Source organism: Balaenoptera physalus (assembly GCF_965194825.1).
Source record: "Balaenoptera physalus genome assembly, chromosome: X".
NCBI classification, from domain to species: domain Eukaryota; kingdom Metazoa; phylum Chordata; class Mammalia; order Artiodactyla; family Balaenopteridae; genus Balaenoptera; species Balaenoptera physalus.
In genome coordinates, this window is record NC_138903.1 from 58932009 (window position 1) to 58944880 (window position 12872).

Sequence of the window (12872 nt, forward strand, 5' to 3'; positions counted from 1 at the left end):
CCTTTGGAGGACAGGTACCTGTTCAGATGAGATTCCTGGGGACAGCTGGCTGGTCTGTACCGGAAACGGGCGGCCTGGCGATTGCTTCAGGTGACTGGGAGGGCTAACTAACGCAGTCGGATCCCGGCGGGGTGCTGCCTAGCAAGCAGCTGGCCCCCTAGTCATCGCCCCCCTGACCGGCGACAGAAACTGCAGCTCAGCTCTCCTCCGGAGACCGGCCAGATCCTTCCTGAGCAATTGCAAACGTGACACTTCAGCCCGCCCAGGGTGTGGGCGGGGGTGAGCGCCGGGGGTGGGAGGTGCCTCTCCTTGCTCCCAGCTGCGGAGCCAGCTGAAGATTTCCTTTGCCGAACTCCGCGGGCAACCCTAATTGCACTGTCCCCTCCCCCTTCTTAAAGCCAGCGCCTCCGCCCTGCCCCGGTGAAGCCCTCGTACCGAGCCTGGGGACTCGGGTTCCTTCAACTGTATCTTACTTGCACCCTAGGGTCTCGTTACCAGAGTCCTCCGTCTCCCAAAATTCTTCCTGGTCCAAGGGAGCCGGCCTGCTGTCCTGTTAAGCTCCGGAAGGGTTAAGCCGGGACGGCAATGAAACGTAGCCTTCCTCCAAAGACGCCCAAGCGGGAAGAGGAGGGCAACGGCGCGACGCACAATAGCTGCAGTAGCCCGACGCTTCCCTACGGAAACTGGGGAGCAGTCAGCGCCCTAGACTCCAGCTGGAAAGCGTGGCGGCCTGGGAGATGTAGTCTTTCCGTTTCACGCCCGGTGACTCCTCCCTGCGATCTCCCCACCACCCCGCCAGGGCGGTGGCTCTCGCCGAAAGGCATTCCCAGCCCGCCCCAGCTAATAGCTGTCCCGGCCCAGCATCAAGGGGCAGGTGCACCGCACTAGAGTCTACCTGGAAAGCTTCCAAAACTGGAGCGAGCAAGAACCCGGGAGGGATCGACTGTGGGAGGCTGTCTCTCACTTCTCATTGTTTGGCTGGATTGTTTGTGGTTTTTCCTTCCTCTCTTTCCAGACTCCCTCTGACCAACCCACTTCTTTTCCTCTTCCCTTTCCCATTTCTACGGGTCCTAGAGCTCTAATTCCCATGGGCCTTCTACCTGAAGGGTTGACTCCTGCCCTTGGATCTCCATGTTAAGCTCAGAACCTCCTGCCAGAGAAAGGGAGGCCATAACTAGGAGTTCATTTTTCCCTGAATAGGACCTCAGAGCGTGGTTTTTGTGATCCAACTCATCTCATCGGCTATTGATTAAAGCACATGATTTTCCATATGTAAGTGAAAAAGCTATGAAGAGGATGTTATAAATTGTCTTGCAGCTTCCCTGAGAGGCCTCTTGTCCATTGTCTATTGTAGGAGAACTGGGGCTACTTTTACAGGTGGATGCCTTGAGATTAAGAGTAGCTAGGGGCTGGGAAATAGTGTGTACATGGGCAAAAAGATTCATTTTAATTTTGGAGAAGTGTTTAGATTACATTGCCCTGTGAAGAAAGCCAAGAAAAGCCAGAACTGAAGGGGATTGTAAACAGAGTACTAATGGCTACCCCACCTGTGTTAGTATCCTATTGCTGCTGTAACAAATTACCACAACCTTGATGACTTGAAATAGCACAGATGTATTATCTTACAGTGCTGGAAGTCAGAAATTAAAAATAGACCTCTGTAGGCCAAAATCAAGATGTCAGAAGGGCTGTGTTCCTTTCTGGAAGCTCTAGGGGAGAACCGATTTCCCTGCCTTTTCCAGCTTCAGGAAGTTGTCCACATCCCCTGGTTCATAGCCCCCTTCCTCCATCTTAAAAGCCAGCAATGGCCTATCAAGTCTCTCTCCCACTGCATCACTTTGACACTGACTCTCCTGCCTCCCTCTTTCTCTTATAACGACCCACCGAATAACCCAAGATAATCTTCCCCATCTCAAGATCCTTAACTTGTATCTTCAAAGTCCTTCTGTCATGTAAGATAACAGAGTCACAGGTTCTACGGATTAGGACATGGACAACTATGGGGGTAACATTCTTTACCTTCCACACAATCTATAATCCCATAACCCACCTCACTATTCCTCAAAACAATCTTATCAGGCTATTATTATTATTATTATACCCATTTAAAGATAAGATAGCTGAGTTGAAGAGAGGTTAAGTGACTTGCCGGAGGATACACAGCTAGTTTGAACTTGAGCCAACCCTGCTCTTAACCACTACACTATATCACAGTAATGGTCAAGAGTCCAATGAGGAGACACTCTCTGAGCATTAATAGGCAGCCACATACCAGGAAAGGATTTTATTTCCTACTCTTTTATCTTTAAGAGAAAATGTCCATTTTCTTTATAAACACCAATGCAGGTACTAAGGGAAGATGCCCAATGAATGGGGACATGGTCTTTCATTCTAGGAAAGTTCCCTATAGCATTCATTAACTAATTCAACAAACATTTATTGAACACCTGCTATATGCCTTAACTTATACAGCCTATGCCTATATTTTCATCATGATGAACATTATCATTGACATTATCGATGTTAGGTATCATCTACCTCCCTATACTCAAAAGTGTTTTACAGTCATCCGTGTTATCCTTTATCTAGACAATGAAACTAAAGTGCAGAGGAACACAAGTGCCCTGGACCAAATACCAAGGAAGAAAGAGGGTTAAAATTAGAACTCAGTCCTTCAGATAATAGCAGCATTAATTGAGTGTTATTCTAGATGCTTTGCACACGTTATACCAAACACCTGACAACATGATAGGACTGGGGTCTTCAAATTTTTATTCACATAACTCCTAAAAGTTTCTTGAGAAGCTATGTACTCCCTCATATGTTAAGTTGACATCTAGATTTTTTTCATCTTGTTTAAACAGTTGCAAGAGGTATAATTTCCAGCATACTATACATATTGACAATTTAAAATAAAACTGTTATATTACATGTTTAAAGATATTCATTGGATTCTAGAAACCAAGGCAATTTGATGCCCACCATCAAACATTAAACACAAAAGTGTAAACTTTTCTTTAACCTTCAGAAAATATACATTGTTTCTTTCTTCATCTTGAAATCAAATATCCATTACATTCTCCCTACAGAATCATAGTCTATAATATTTTTATACTTGAAAGTCCTCTATTGATCTCCATATTGAATTTCTCTGCAACAAAATATGTCCATAAATAGAAATTGAATTATTTTTATTTCCTCGTGACCATAAGTCTCCACGTATAAAAAGTCCTCTGGATTGAGTTATAGTTGCAACTATTATGCATACATAATGGGTAAAAATAGCATGAAGATATTATACATTGTGATTATTATTAAACATAAAACATAAAATTTTATTTGAAATGCATCTGTTAGTGAGATGGATGAAGAAGAGGTAGGTTACAGGGCCTTTAGTTAAAGAAGATTTCTGGACATGAATATTTGAAATTGTTACTTTATTTAGACCCAAGGGTTTTTACAGGCTGGGTCAAAGTATCACAGTAAGATTCCTGACCTTTGAAAAGTATGCTTTTCTTTTTAGAGACTGGGAAAAAGAGGTGGGAAAGGCAAATCATTTTTAGCAAATAGTACTAAAGGAATTTGATGATTTGGAAACTGGTTCCCTTTCAGCTTTATTCATAATTACCAAAACTTGGAAGGAACCAAGATATCCTTCAGTAGGTGAATAGATAAATAAACTGTGGTACATCCCTGGAATGGAATATCATTCAGCACTAAAAAGAAATAAGCTATCATGATACCGCTTATATGTGGAATCTAAAAAAAATGGTACAAATGAACTTATTTACAAAACAGAAATAGAGTCACAGATGTAGAAAACAAACTTATGCTTATCACAGGGGAAATGGGGGGAAGGTTAAATTGGGATATTGGGATTGACGTATACACACTACTCTATATAAAATAGATAACTAATAAGGACCTACTGTATAGCACAGGGAACTCTACTCAATACTCTGTAATGACCTATATGGGAAAAGAATCTAAAAAAGAGTGGATATATGTATATGTATAACTGATTCACTTTTTGCTGTACAGCAGAAACTAACACAACATTGTAAATCAACTATACTCCAGTAAAAATTTTTTTAAAAAAAGAAATGAGCTATCAAGACATGAAAAAACATGGAGGAAACTTAAATGCACATATTACTAAGTGAAAGAAGCCAATCTGAAAAGACTACATACTGTGTGATGCCAACTATGTGATATTCTGAAAAAGGCAAAACTACAGAGACAGTAAAAAGATCAGTGGTTGCCAATGTTCATTGCAGCTCTATTTACATTAGCCAGGACATGCAAGCAACCTAAGTGTCCATCAGCAGATGAATGGATAAAGAAGACGTGGCACATATATACAATGGAATATTACTCAGCCATAAAAGGAAACGAAATGGAGTTATCTGTAGTGAGGTGGATGGACCTAGAGTCTGTCATACAGAGTGAAGTAAGCCAGAAAGAGAAAAACATATACTGGATGCTAACACATATATATGGAATCTAAAAAAAAAACAAATGGTTATGAAGAACCTAGGGCCAGGACAGGAATAAAGATGCAGAGGTAGAGGATGGACTTGAGGACATGGGGAGGGGGAAGGGTAAGCTGTGACAAAGTGAGAGAGTAGCACTGACATATATACACTACCAAATGTAAAATAGATAGCTAGTGGGAAGCAGCCGCATAGCACAGGGAGATCAGCTCGGTGCTTTGTGACCACCTAGAGGGTGGGATAGGGAGGGTGGGAGGGAGGGAGACGCAAGAGGGAGGAGATATGGGGATATATGTATATGTATAGCTGATCCACTTTGTTATAAAGCAGAAACTAACATACCATTGTAAAGCAATTATACTCCAATAAAGATGTTAAAAGAAAAATTAAAAAAAGAAAAAAGATCAGTGGTTGCCAGGATTGTGGGGAGGGGAGAGAGAAATGAATAGGTGGAGTCCCAGAGGATTTTTACAGCAGTGAAAATGCTCTGTATGATATTATAATGGTGGATACATTTCATTATACATTTGTCCAACCCATAGAATGTACAACACCAATAGTGAACCCTAATGTAAACTATGGACTTTGAGTGATTATGATGTAGTTTCATTGTAGGTCATCAAATGTGCCACTCTGGTGGGGGATCTTGATAATGAGATGAAGTTATGCATGTGTTGGAGGCAGGGGTATATGGGAAATCTCTGTACCTCCCTCTCAATTTTTGTAACCCTAAAACTGCTCCAAAAATAAAGACTTTAAAATTTTGTGGGGGACCAGAAATTCTATTTCCCCTGCTTCTTGTATGTCAAGGTAACACCACCTCCACAGTCTTAATTCAGGACAAATATCTCTTCCCTAAAGAATCATTCTATTTAAGCTGTGATGCTGTGGAAAGAATACTGAGTTTGAAGAAATACAGGTAATACAGACCTGAAGTTGAGTCTGACTCCACCCTTTAGAAGCTCTGTGACCTGGAGCAAGTCATGTAAACTCTGCTTGGAATAGTGTCTTCTTCACAAATTTTTCTAAGGTTAACCATAGATGATGTATGTGGAAGTGCCTGGCACGTAATAACTCCTCAATAAATGTTAGTTGAATCTAATGCTTTCTCATTGTGCTTGTTCTGATGGACAGCACCAGAGGCACGGAGGAGTCAGATTACTCACAATGATATTCCTAGAAAAACATTACTATGTATATGATAGCAGAACTTGATCCCTGTTCATTATCATCATAGGAAACTAAAAAGCCATGTTCAGAGTAATTTACTTTTTTTAAAATAAATTTATTGCTTTTATTTATTTATTTTTGGCTGCGTTAGGTCTTCGTTGCTGCGCGTGGGCTTTCTCTAGCTGCGGTGAGCGGGGGCTACGCTTTGTTGCACTGTGCAGGCTTCTCATTGCGGTGGCTTCTCTTGTTGCGGATCATGGGCTCTAGACACGCGGGCTTCAGTAGGTATGGCACGAGGGCTCAGTGGTTGTGGCTTGCAGGCTCTAGAACACAGGCTGAGTAGTTGTGGCGCATGGGCTCTGTGGCATGTGGGATCTTCCCAGACCAGGGATCAAACCCACGTCCCCTGTACTGGCAGGCAGATTCTTAACCACTGCGCCACCAGGGAAGTCCCCCAGAGTAATTTACATTTCAACTCACATAGAAACTCTAGTCTAGTTTGTGGTATAGTTAATATGCTATCTCAACTTTCAGGCCACTCATGGGGTCTGCAGCTTTGCAACATGGCCAAGACTCTCAGGGTTTAAGAACTAGAACCTGAAATTCTGGAGTTAATCATTTTAGTGGGTTACTCTGAGGTGGAGTTGCAGGACAGCTGAAAGTCTCAACAATGTTCAGCTCAGGTCATCCAGGATAGGAGCTTATCAGCTTCATGTGTCTGTCTGTCCATCCTTCATGCTGGAATCAGAACCAGAGGGAATCAGAAGTGAGGGAAAGTAAAGAAACCAGATGTTATAGATTTTTAGGAAAGGCAATGTACTTGCCCAAGAAAACCAAATAAATATCCAATATTAACTTAATATGCCGGTTTCTGTTTCATCTCTCCCATCTGAGACCACAGCTAGCTTCATTAAAACATTTCTTTACAGTGCTCTTTAATCATTTGCTCTTCTCCACACATGAAAAAGTAAAATGAGTTCTTTTTAAAAGGGTCTGGGAGCCTGCAAAGAAAGGTAATTTTCCAAACGACATTTTTTAGGCTTTAGTAATTTACGAGATGTGTTTAAAAAGAGTTTTATCCTAAAGACACAAAGTAATATATTATAACCCCTGTGTTTCTTATAACAAATCCTGAAGGTTTTTGTCCTAAGATGTTACAATCCTTCTTTCACAAAAAAGTAGAGAAGATACAGAAGTTAATTGGCCTATGTCAGTAACAAAAAGAGAGACTGAGGGGAAATAGGGATGAGAAGTGGAGGGAGAGGGGGCAGCATGGATGGATGATTTCTCTTAAACCAGGCATGTTACATACATGATCTTGCTTACTTTGCATAACAACTCAGTGAGGAAGGTTCTACTGTCACCTTCATGTTACAGACGAGGCAACTGAAACTCAGAGAAAGTAAGCTGCTTGGCTAAGGTCACCCAGAAAATATATGATATCCCAGAGATTTAAATCCAGGTCTGAATCTGAAGCCATTTTTGCCATTGCATTATAATGCCTTCCAGTCTAATACATCAATATCTAATCTCTATTCCCTCCTGCTTATGTGACTCTATTCCCTCCTGCTTATGTACTTAGTACCACAATATGGAAAAAATAGTTCAGGGTCATTGATAATTGCAGCAAATTATTTTAAGTTATCCCAGGTTTAAAGTTAACAAGGGCATTATGTTTAACGTCTCTGAAGAGCTAGCTGTCACTTCTGGCTCTCATGCTATATATGTCCAACCCTCTAGAATTTCCAGACTTGCAGTGCATAGAACATAAGACAATGTGCATATCAGCTCCCCCCAACCCCATCACATGGCTAGCCTTGCCCTTAGTTCTAGCCTCGCCTAAATCCTGTACTATTATTGGCCCCATTCCCAGCCCCACTCTTGACTCTGGCCCTTTCTCTGCTTTGACTAGACTTGGCCTAGTTTCTTTCCTTAGCCTAAGCCAAGATTTTAGGAGCTATAAGTGACAAATGGTTGAAGGAAGGGAAAATTCTTTTTCATAGTTTCTGTACATGCAACTCTCCACTTATCCTCCCCCTTCAGGTCTCCCCTTATGATGTTTTTTGGTGAAAAAAATCCATCAATTTTAGCTTTAATAATGTAATCTATTTTAATCTATGTGATTATCCACCAAAACTTTTTATTCATAGGATTCACTGTTTTCATCACACTTTCATATTAGCAAGTCCATATCAAAGCTGTCTGTTGGTAAGAACCTGGGGATTTTCTCCTTGTGGCCATTTTCTGTGTCCATTTTGATTCCCAATTAGCTACATTATAAGGATGGTGAAAACATGGCTGAATACTTTTATACTCCCAGAAACTTCTATACTTTTACTTTTATACTGCCATCCCAGTACAGCCTGCTGTACATCCCATTTTCCAGCATCTTAGAAGGTAGTATGATCTTCTGAGGGGCCAGAAACTTACCAACCATTCCTGGAAGCTCCTACTGAATAGTGGAACCTAAATCATAATGTTCTACTAATGATCCTTGAATTTTGGTTTGCATAAGAATCACCTAAGGTGCTTGTTGAAAATGTAGATTCTCCTACACCCGTCTCTCACAGTGAGTCTGATGATATGATATGGATTCAGGTATGGGCTGAGGCCAGGTAATATGGACTGAGGCCTAGAAATAATAAGGAATAAGAAAATGGGGGTAAGGGGAACTTAGGTGAGTCCTTGGGAAATCTTAATTTTAAACAAGTACCACACATGATTCTGATGAAGGGAGTCCACAACCCAATCATCCAGTCTTATGCATTGATATAGGGTTTTATCTATTAAGCACTGATTGAGAAATGAGAGTCCTCATACAACAGTGATTTTGATTAATAACATGAGTAGAAGTTTCCACTCCTCATTTTGGCAGCAGTTAGGCTTTCTGCCTTCCATATTAGTTCATCTTACATCTGATTCTAAGCTAATACTTAAATTAACGTGATTAAATAACTGTGGCATTTGTGTAGCATATTTTTTTGTGTGTGTGTAACATTTTACATGTGGTCATTTTTACTCATAGCACATATTACCTTACATACTTTTTAACAGAATTGCTAGAATGATAACTTGAGGAAAATGAAACAATCAAAATATTTTCCAACGGGTTTCAGGTCTCGAGGGTGATAAGCCATGAAGAAGCCTTCAGACAACTGAGCCTAGCAAAGTTCTTTTAGTTTCTCTTTAAGTAAACAACATGAGATAAAACACGCAATTCTTTTGGATCTTTAAATCTCTTCCTTTTTTTCGTCAATAAAAGAAGCAGTAGACAAATGTTCAGAATAACATGTCACTGACTGCAAGTGAATATGCATTCATACTTAAAGTAAAATATTAAGATATAAAATATTTTAATAAAGTGCTCTAGAACAATGTAAATTTGTTCTTTTCCCAAAATTAGGAGTAATCTAACGTTAGTAATTTTATATATGGACACAGCACACAATGGACACCAAGGTGGTTGTCTAAAGAAGGCAACAGTATGGTGACAATACTCGGCAAGGACCCAGTACATGCCAATCATTCATTTTCTCTCTTTGTTAAACCAACATTACCACAGGAAGGAAAGTGGTTTCAGAAACTTACTAAAAATGAATTGTGGGTGAATTCACATTTCAACCTTCAAAAGTCTTGATTAGGCCACTATGTTACTCTACTTCTTAGTCTTAAGAAGAACAACTTTGAATTTTAAGTTAATGTTAAATACTGAAAGGTAGAGAAAACATTAACATTTACTATGTCCAAGACACCTACTTAACCATTCTAACTACAATCATCCTTTGAGGCAGGAATGTCATTCCTCATTCTTCAGATGAGGAAACTGAAGCTTAGAAAGATGAAGTAATTTGTCCAAAGTCACACAGCTTGTAAGTGGTTGAGCTGGGAATCAAATCTAGCTGCTGGGACCCCAGCATCTCACTCTTAACTATCATGTTAGCCTGCCTCTGTGCTGATATATCATTTTCATTACATTGGGCAACTTTAAAATCTTGCTAAACACTGGTGCTGACAAGGAGAGACAGGCGTTCTCGTAGACGGATTCTGGGAATGGAAACTGGTATGAACATTTTGGAAGGCAATTTGGAAAGATCTACCAGAATTTTAAATGCATATTCCCCTTGACCCAGCTGTTCTACTTTTAGGAATTTGTGCTATAGATTTCACCACAGAAGCATGAAAAGATATGGACAAGCATATTCACTATAGCATTATTTTGTAGTAGCCAATCTGGAAATCCCTGAAATGACCACTATGGGACTGAATATACAAATAATGTACAACCATGCAATGGGAGATTATGCACACATAAAGAGAATGAATTAGTATGGTCCAAGGTATGTAAGTGAATAAAACTGGTTGAAAACTAGTTTCACATTAGTATCTAGAGTATGATCATTTTGTGTGTTTTATATTATATATTATAATTTGTAATATATATAAATTGTATCAATAAAAATGGGAATGGGTACATTTGTATATGTATTTATTCACAAATAATTTTAATGGTCTTGATTTGGGGAAGTGGAAATGGGATCGGGGGGGTGGGACTTTTCATTTTACACCCTTCTGAACAGTTTGAATTGTTACTATGAGCATATCTTATTAAGAATGAAATTAAGACAAGAAACAAAAACAAAAACTCAAGAAGCGTCATTTAATTCAATACCATTAGAACTTTTTAGACCATGAACATAGTAAGAAATACAGTACATCATAGACCAGAACATACATACAAATAACTAAAACAAGTTTCACAAAACACTGCATACACTGTGCTCTACTATTTTCTATTCTACTCTATTTCATTTTTTAAAAAATCTTTCATCACTACCCACTAAAATGATTTCACTTCCCAAAGTAAACCTCGACTTGTCCTGCGGACATGGGCACAGACCCCATTAAGCACCATAATCCAGATGGGGGCCTACTTATACAAACAGACCATCTCCAGCCAGTCCAGTGTTTACCTAACCCACAAACTCAGATACTCCCAGCCAATCAACACCACTCAGAGATTTTGCTTTCCTAAAATAGGACAGATGATACAGTCTATGATTTTTTGACTTTAAAAGATTTATCCCGTTCTTCCTATTCCCAGCCTCATATCCCAGAACCTACCTAGACTATACTGAATTGGGTTCCCTGCTTGTCAGTAAAACTTTTTCACTCAGTTTTTGCTCTTTATTTTTTAATTTAACAAACCAGTAATGATTTATGACCTGTAGTTTGACAAAAACTGATCTAATTCACTAGGGAACTAAAAAAAAGTTGGGTCTCTTGCTCATTCGTTTTAATACAACTTTTCTGTTTTATTCCCAATGAACTACTAGTTCACATAATTAAATTTTTATTTGCCCTACTCAAACAATAATTTTCATATTCCTGATTTATTTATTTTGAGATTGTGCAAAGCAAAACCAAGCTTTTCTGTAGCCAGCAATAACATTAAAAAAAACTCACTGAACCCAAAAATGTGGGGAGAGTTTGGTTGATCAGGAAATTTAGGAAGAGGCATTAGACTATTTAAGTGGAACCAAATATAAAATTTTACACCATGTGTCTAAGAAAATTCGTACTACTTTTTGTGGTTGATGTGAGCTTATGTAAAACTGCCTTGTTAAACTATATTAGTAAAACAAAAATAAATCAATAAAACATTAAGAAAAATACAAAACATTGATATTTAATGTTTTTATCCTGCTTTTATCAATAAGCAGTAAATTGGAACAATTTAACTTTAAACAAATATGAAACAGTGCATTCTTCAGATCCTTAAATAACCATTTTTAGATAACTGAAAACTTCTGTCATTCTCATGTCTAACCAATACTTTGCTGCAACAACCCTAGGCTTTTTTTATGTAACAACTTTATTGATGTATAGCTCACATACCATACATTTACAATGTACAATTCAATGATTTTTAGTATATTCACAAAACTGAGCAACTATCACCACAATAAATTTTAGAATATTTTCATCACCTCAAAAAAATTACCCTGTACTCATTAGCAGTCATTCTCCATTTCCCTCTAAACCCACCACCTCCCAGCTTCTGTCAACCATAAATCTACTGTGCCTCTATAGATTTGCCTATACTGGACATTGCCTATAAGTAAAATCATATAATATGTGACCTTTTCTGTCTGGCCTCTTTCACATAGCATAATGTTTTCAAGGTTCATCTATTTTATAGTATGAATCAGTACTTCATTCCTTTTTACTGCCAAATAAAATCCATTGTATAGACATATCACATTTTGTTTATCCATTCATCAGTTAATGGTCATTTGGATTGCTTCCTCTTTGGGGTTATTATGAGTAATGCTGCTATGAAAATTCATGCACTAAAATTAGAAATTAATTTTAAAAGATAGCAAATAGCTTCATATATATTTGGGAATAAAATTACATATTAATAAATAACCCCTTTGTTTAAAAAGGAAACAGAGAAAATTAAGAAATGCTAGAATAGAATGATAATAAAACTGTACATGCCAAAATTTGGGGGCCACACTTGAAAATGTTATATAGGTATATAGGTCAAAATTTATGGTATTAAATTATTTGATCAGGAAACAAGAAATGTTAAAAACAAAAAAAAGGGCTTCCCTGGTGGTGCAGTGGTTGAGAATCTGCCTGCCAATGCAAGGGACACGAGTTCGAGCCCTGGTCTGGGAAGATCCCACAAGCCGCGGAGCGGCTGGGCCCGTGAGCCACAATTACTGAGCCTGCGCATCTGGAGCCTGTGCTCCGCAACATGAGAGGCCGCGATAGTGAGAGGCCCGCGCAACGCGATGAAGAGTGGCCCCCACTTGCCGCAGTTAGAGAAAGCCCTCGCAGAGAAACGAAGAACCAACACAGCCATAAATAAATAAATAAAATAAAATAAAAATTAAAGAAAAAAAACCTTGTTTAAAAAAAACAAAAAAACAAAAAAAAGTTGAACATTCAACTCACAAACTGGAAAAAAGTGCATAAAGAAAATATAAAGAAAGAATAATAAGAATAAAAACATGAAATAGAGAAAAGCAACATATAAGATTTACAAAATGAAAATTGGTTCTTAAAAAAGAAGATAGAAATTGGCAAAACTAATTTTTTAAAAAATTAGGCTCAAGTAAATAAAATGAAGATTAAATAAGATACAACAGAGATTAAAAACAATAAAAATGTACTGTGAACAATTACATGCTAATAGATTTG

General features: G+C 38.7%; 1 protein-coding gene across 5 annotated transcripts in view; it reads right to left on the minus strand.

The window, feature by feature from the left end:
* The window catches only part of OPHN1 (oligophrenin 1), a 630165-nt gene extending 617656 nt beyond the window's left edge, over positions 1 to 12509 (minus strand). For 2 of the 5 annotated variants that reach the window (XM_082444941.1, XM_082444937.1), the window contains exon 1: positions 19 to 12509. The gene's annotated coding sequence lies outside the window, so the exon portion shown is untranslated. The remainder of the gene's footprint in view (positions 1 to 18) is intronic. The other 3 variants (XM_082444938.1, XM_082444939.1, XM_082444940.1) reach the window with 3 other exon arrangements.
* Positions 12510 to 12872: the final 363 nt, after the last annotated feature.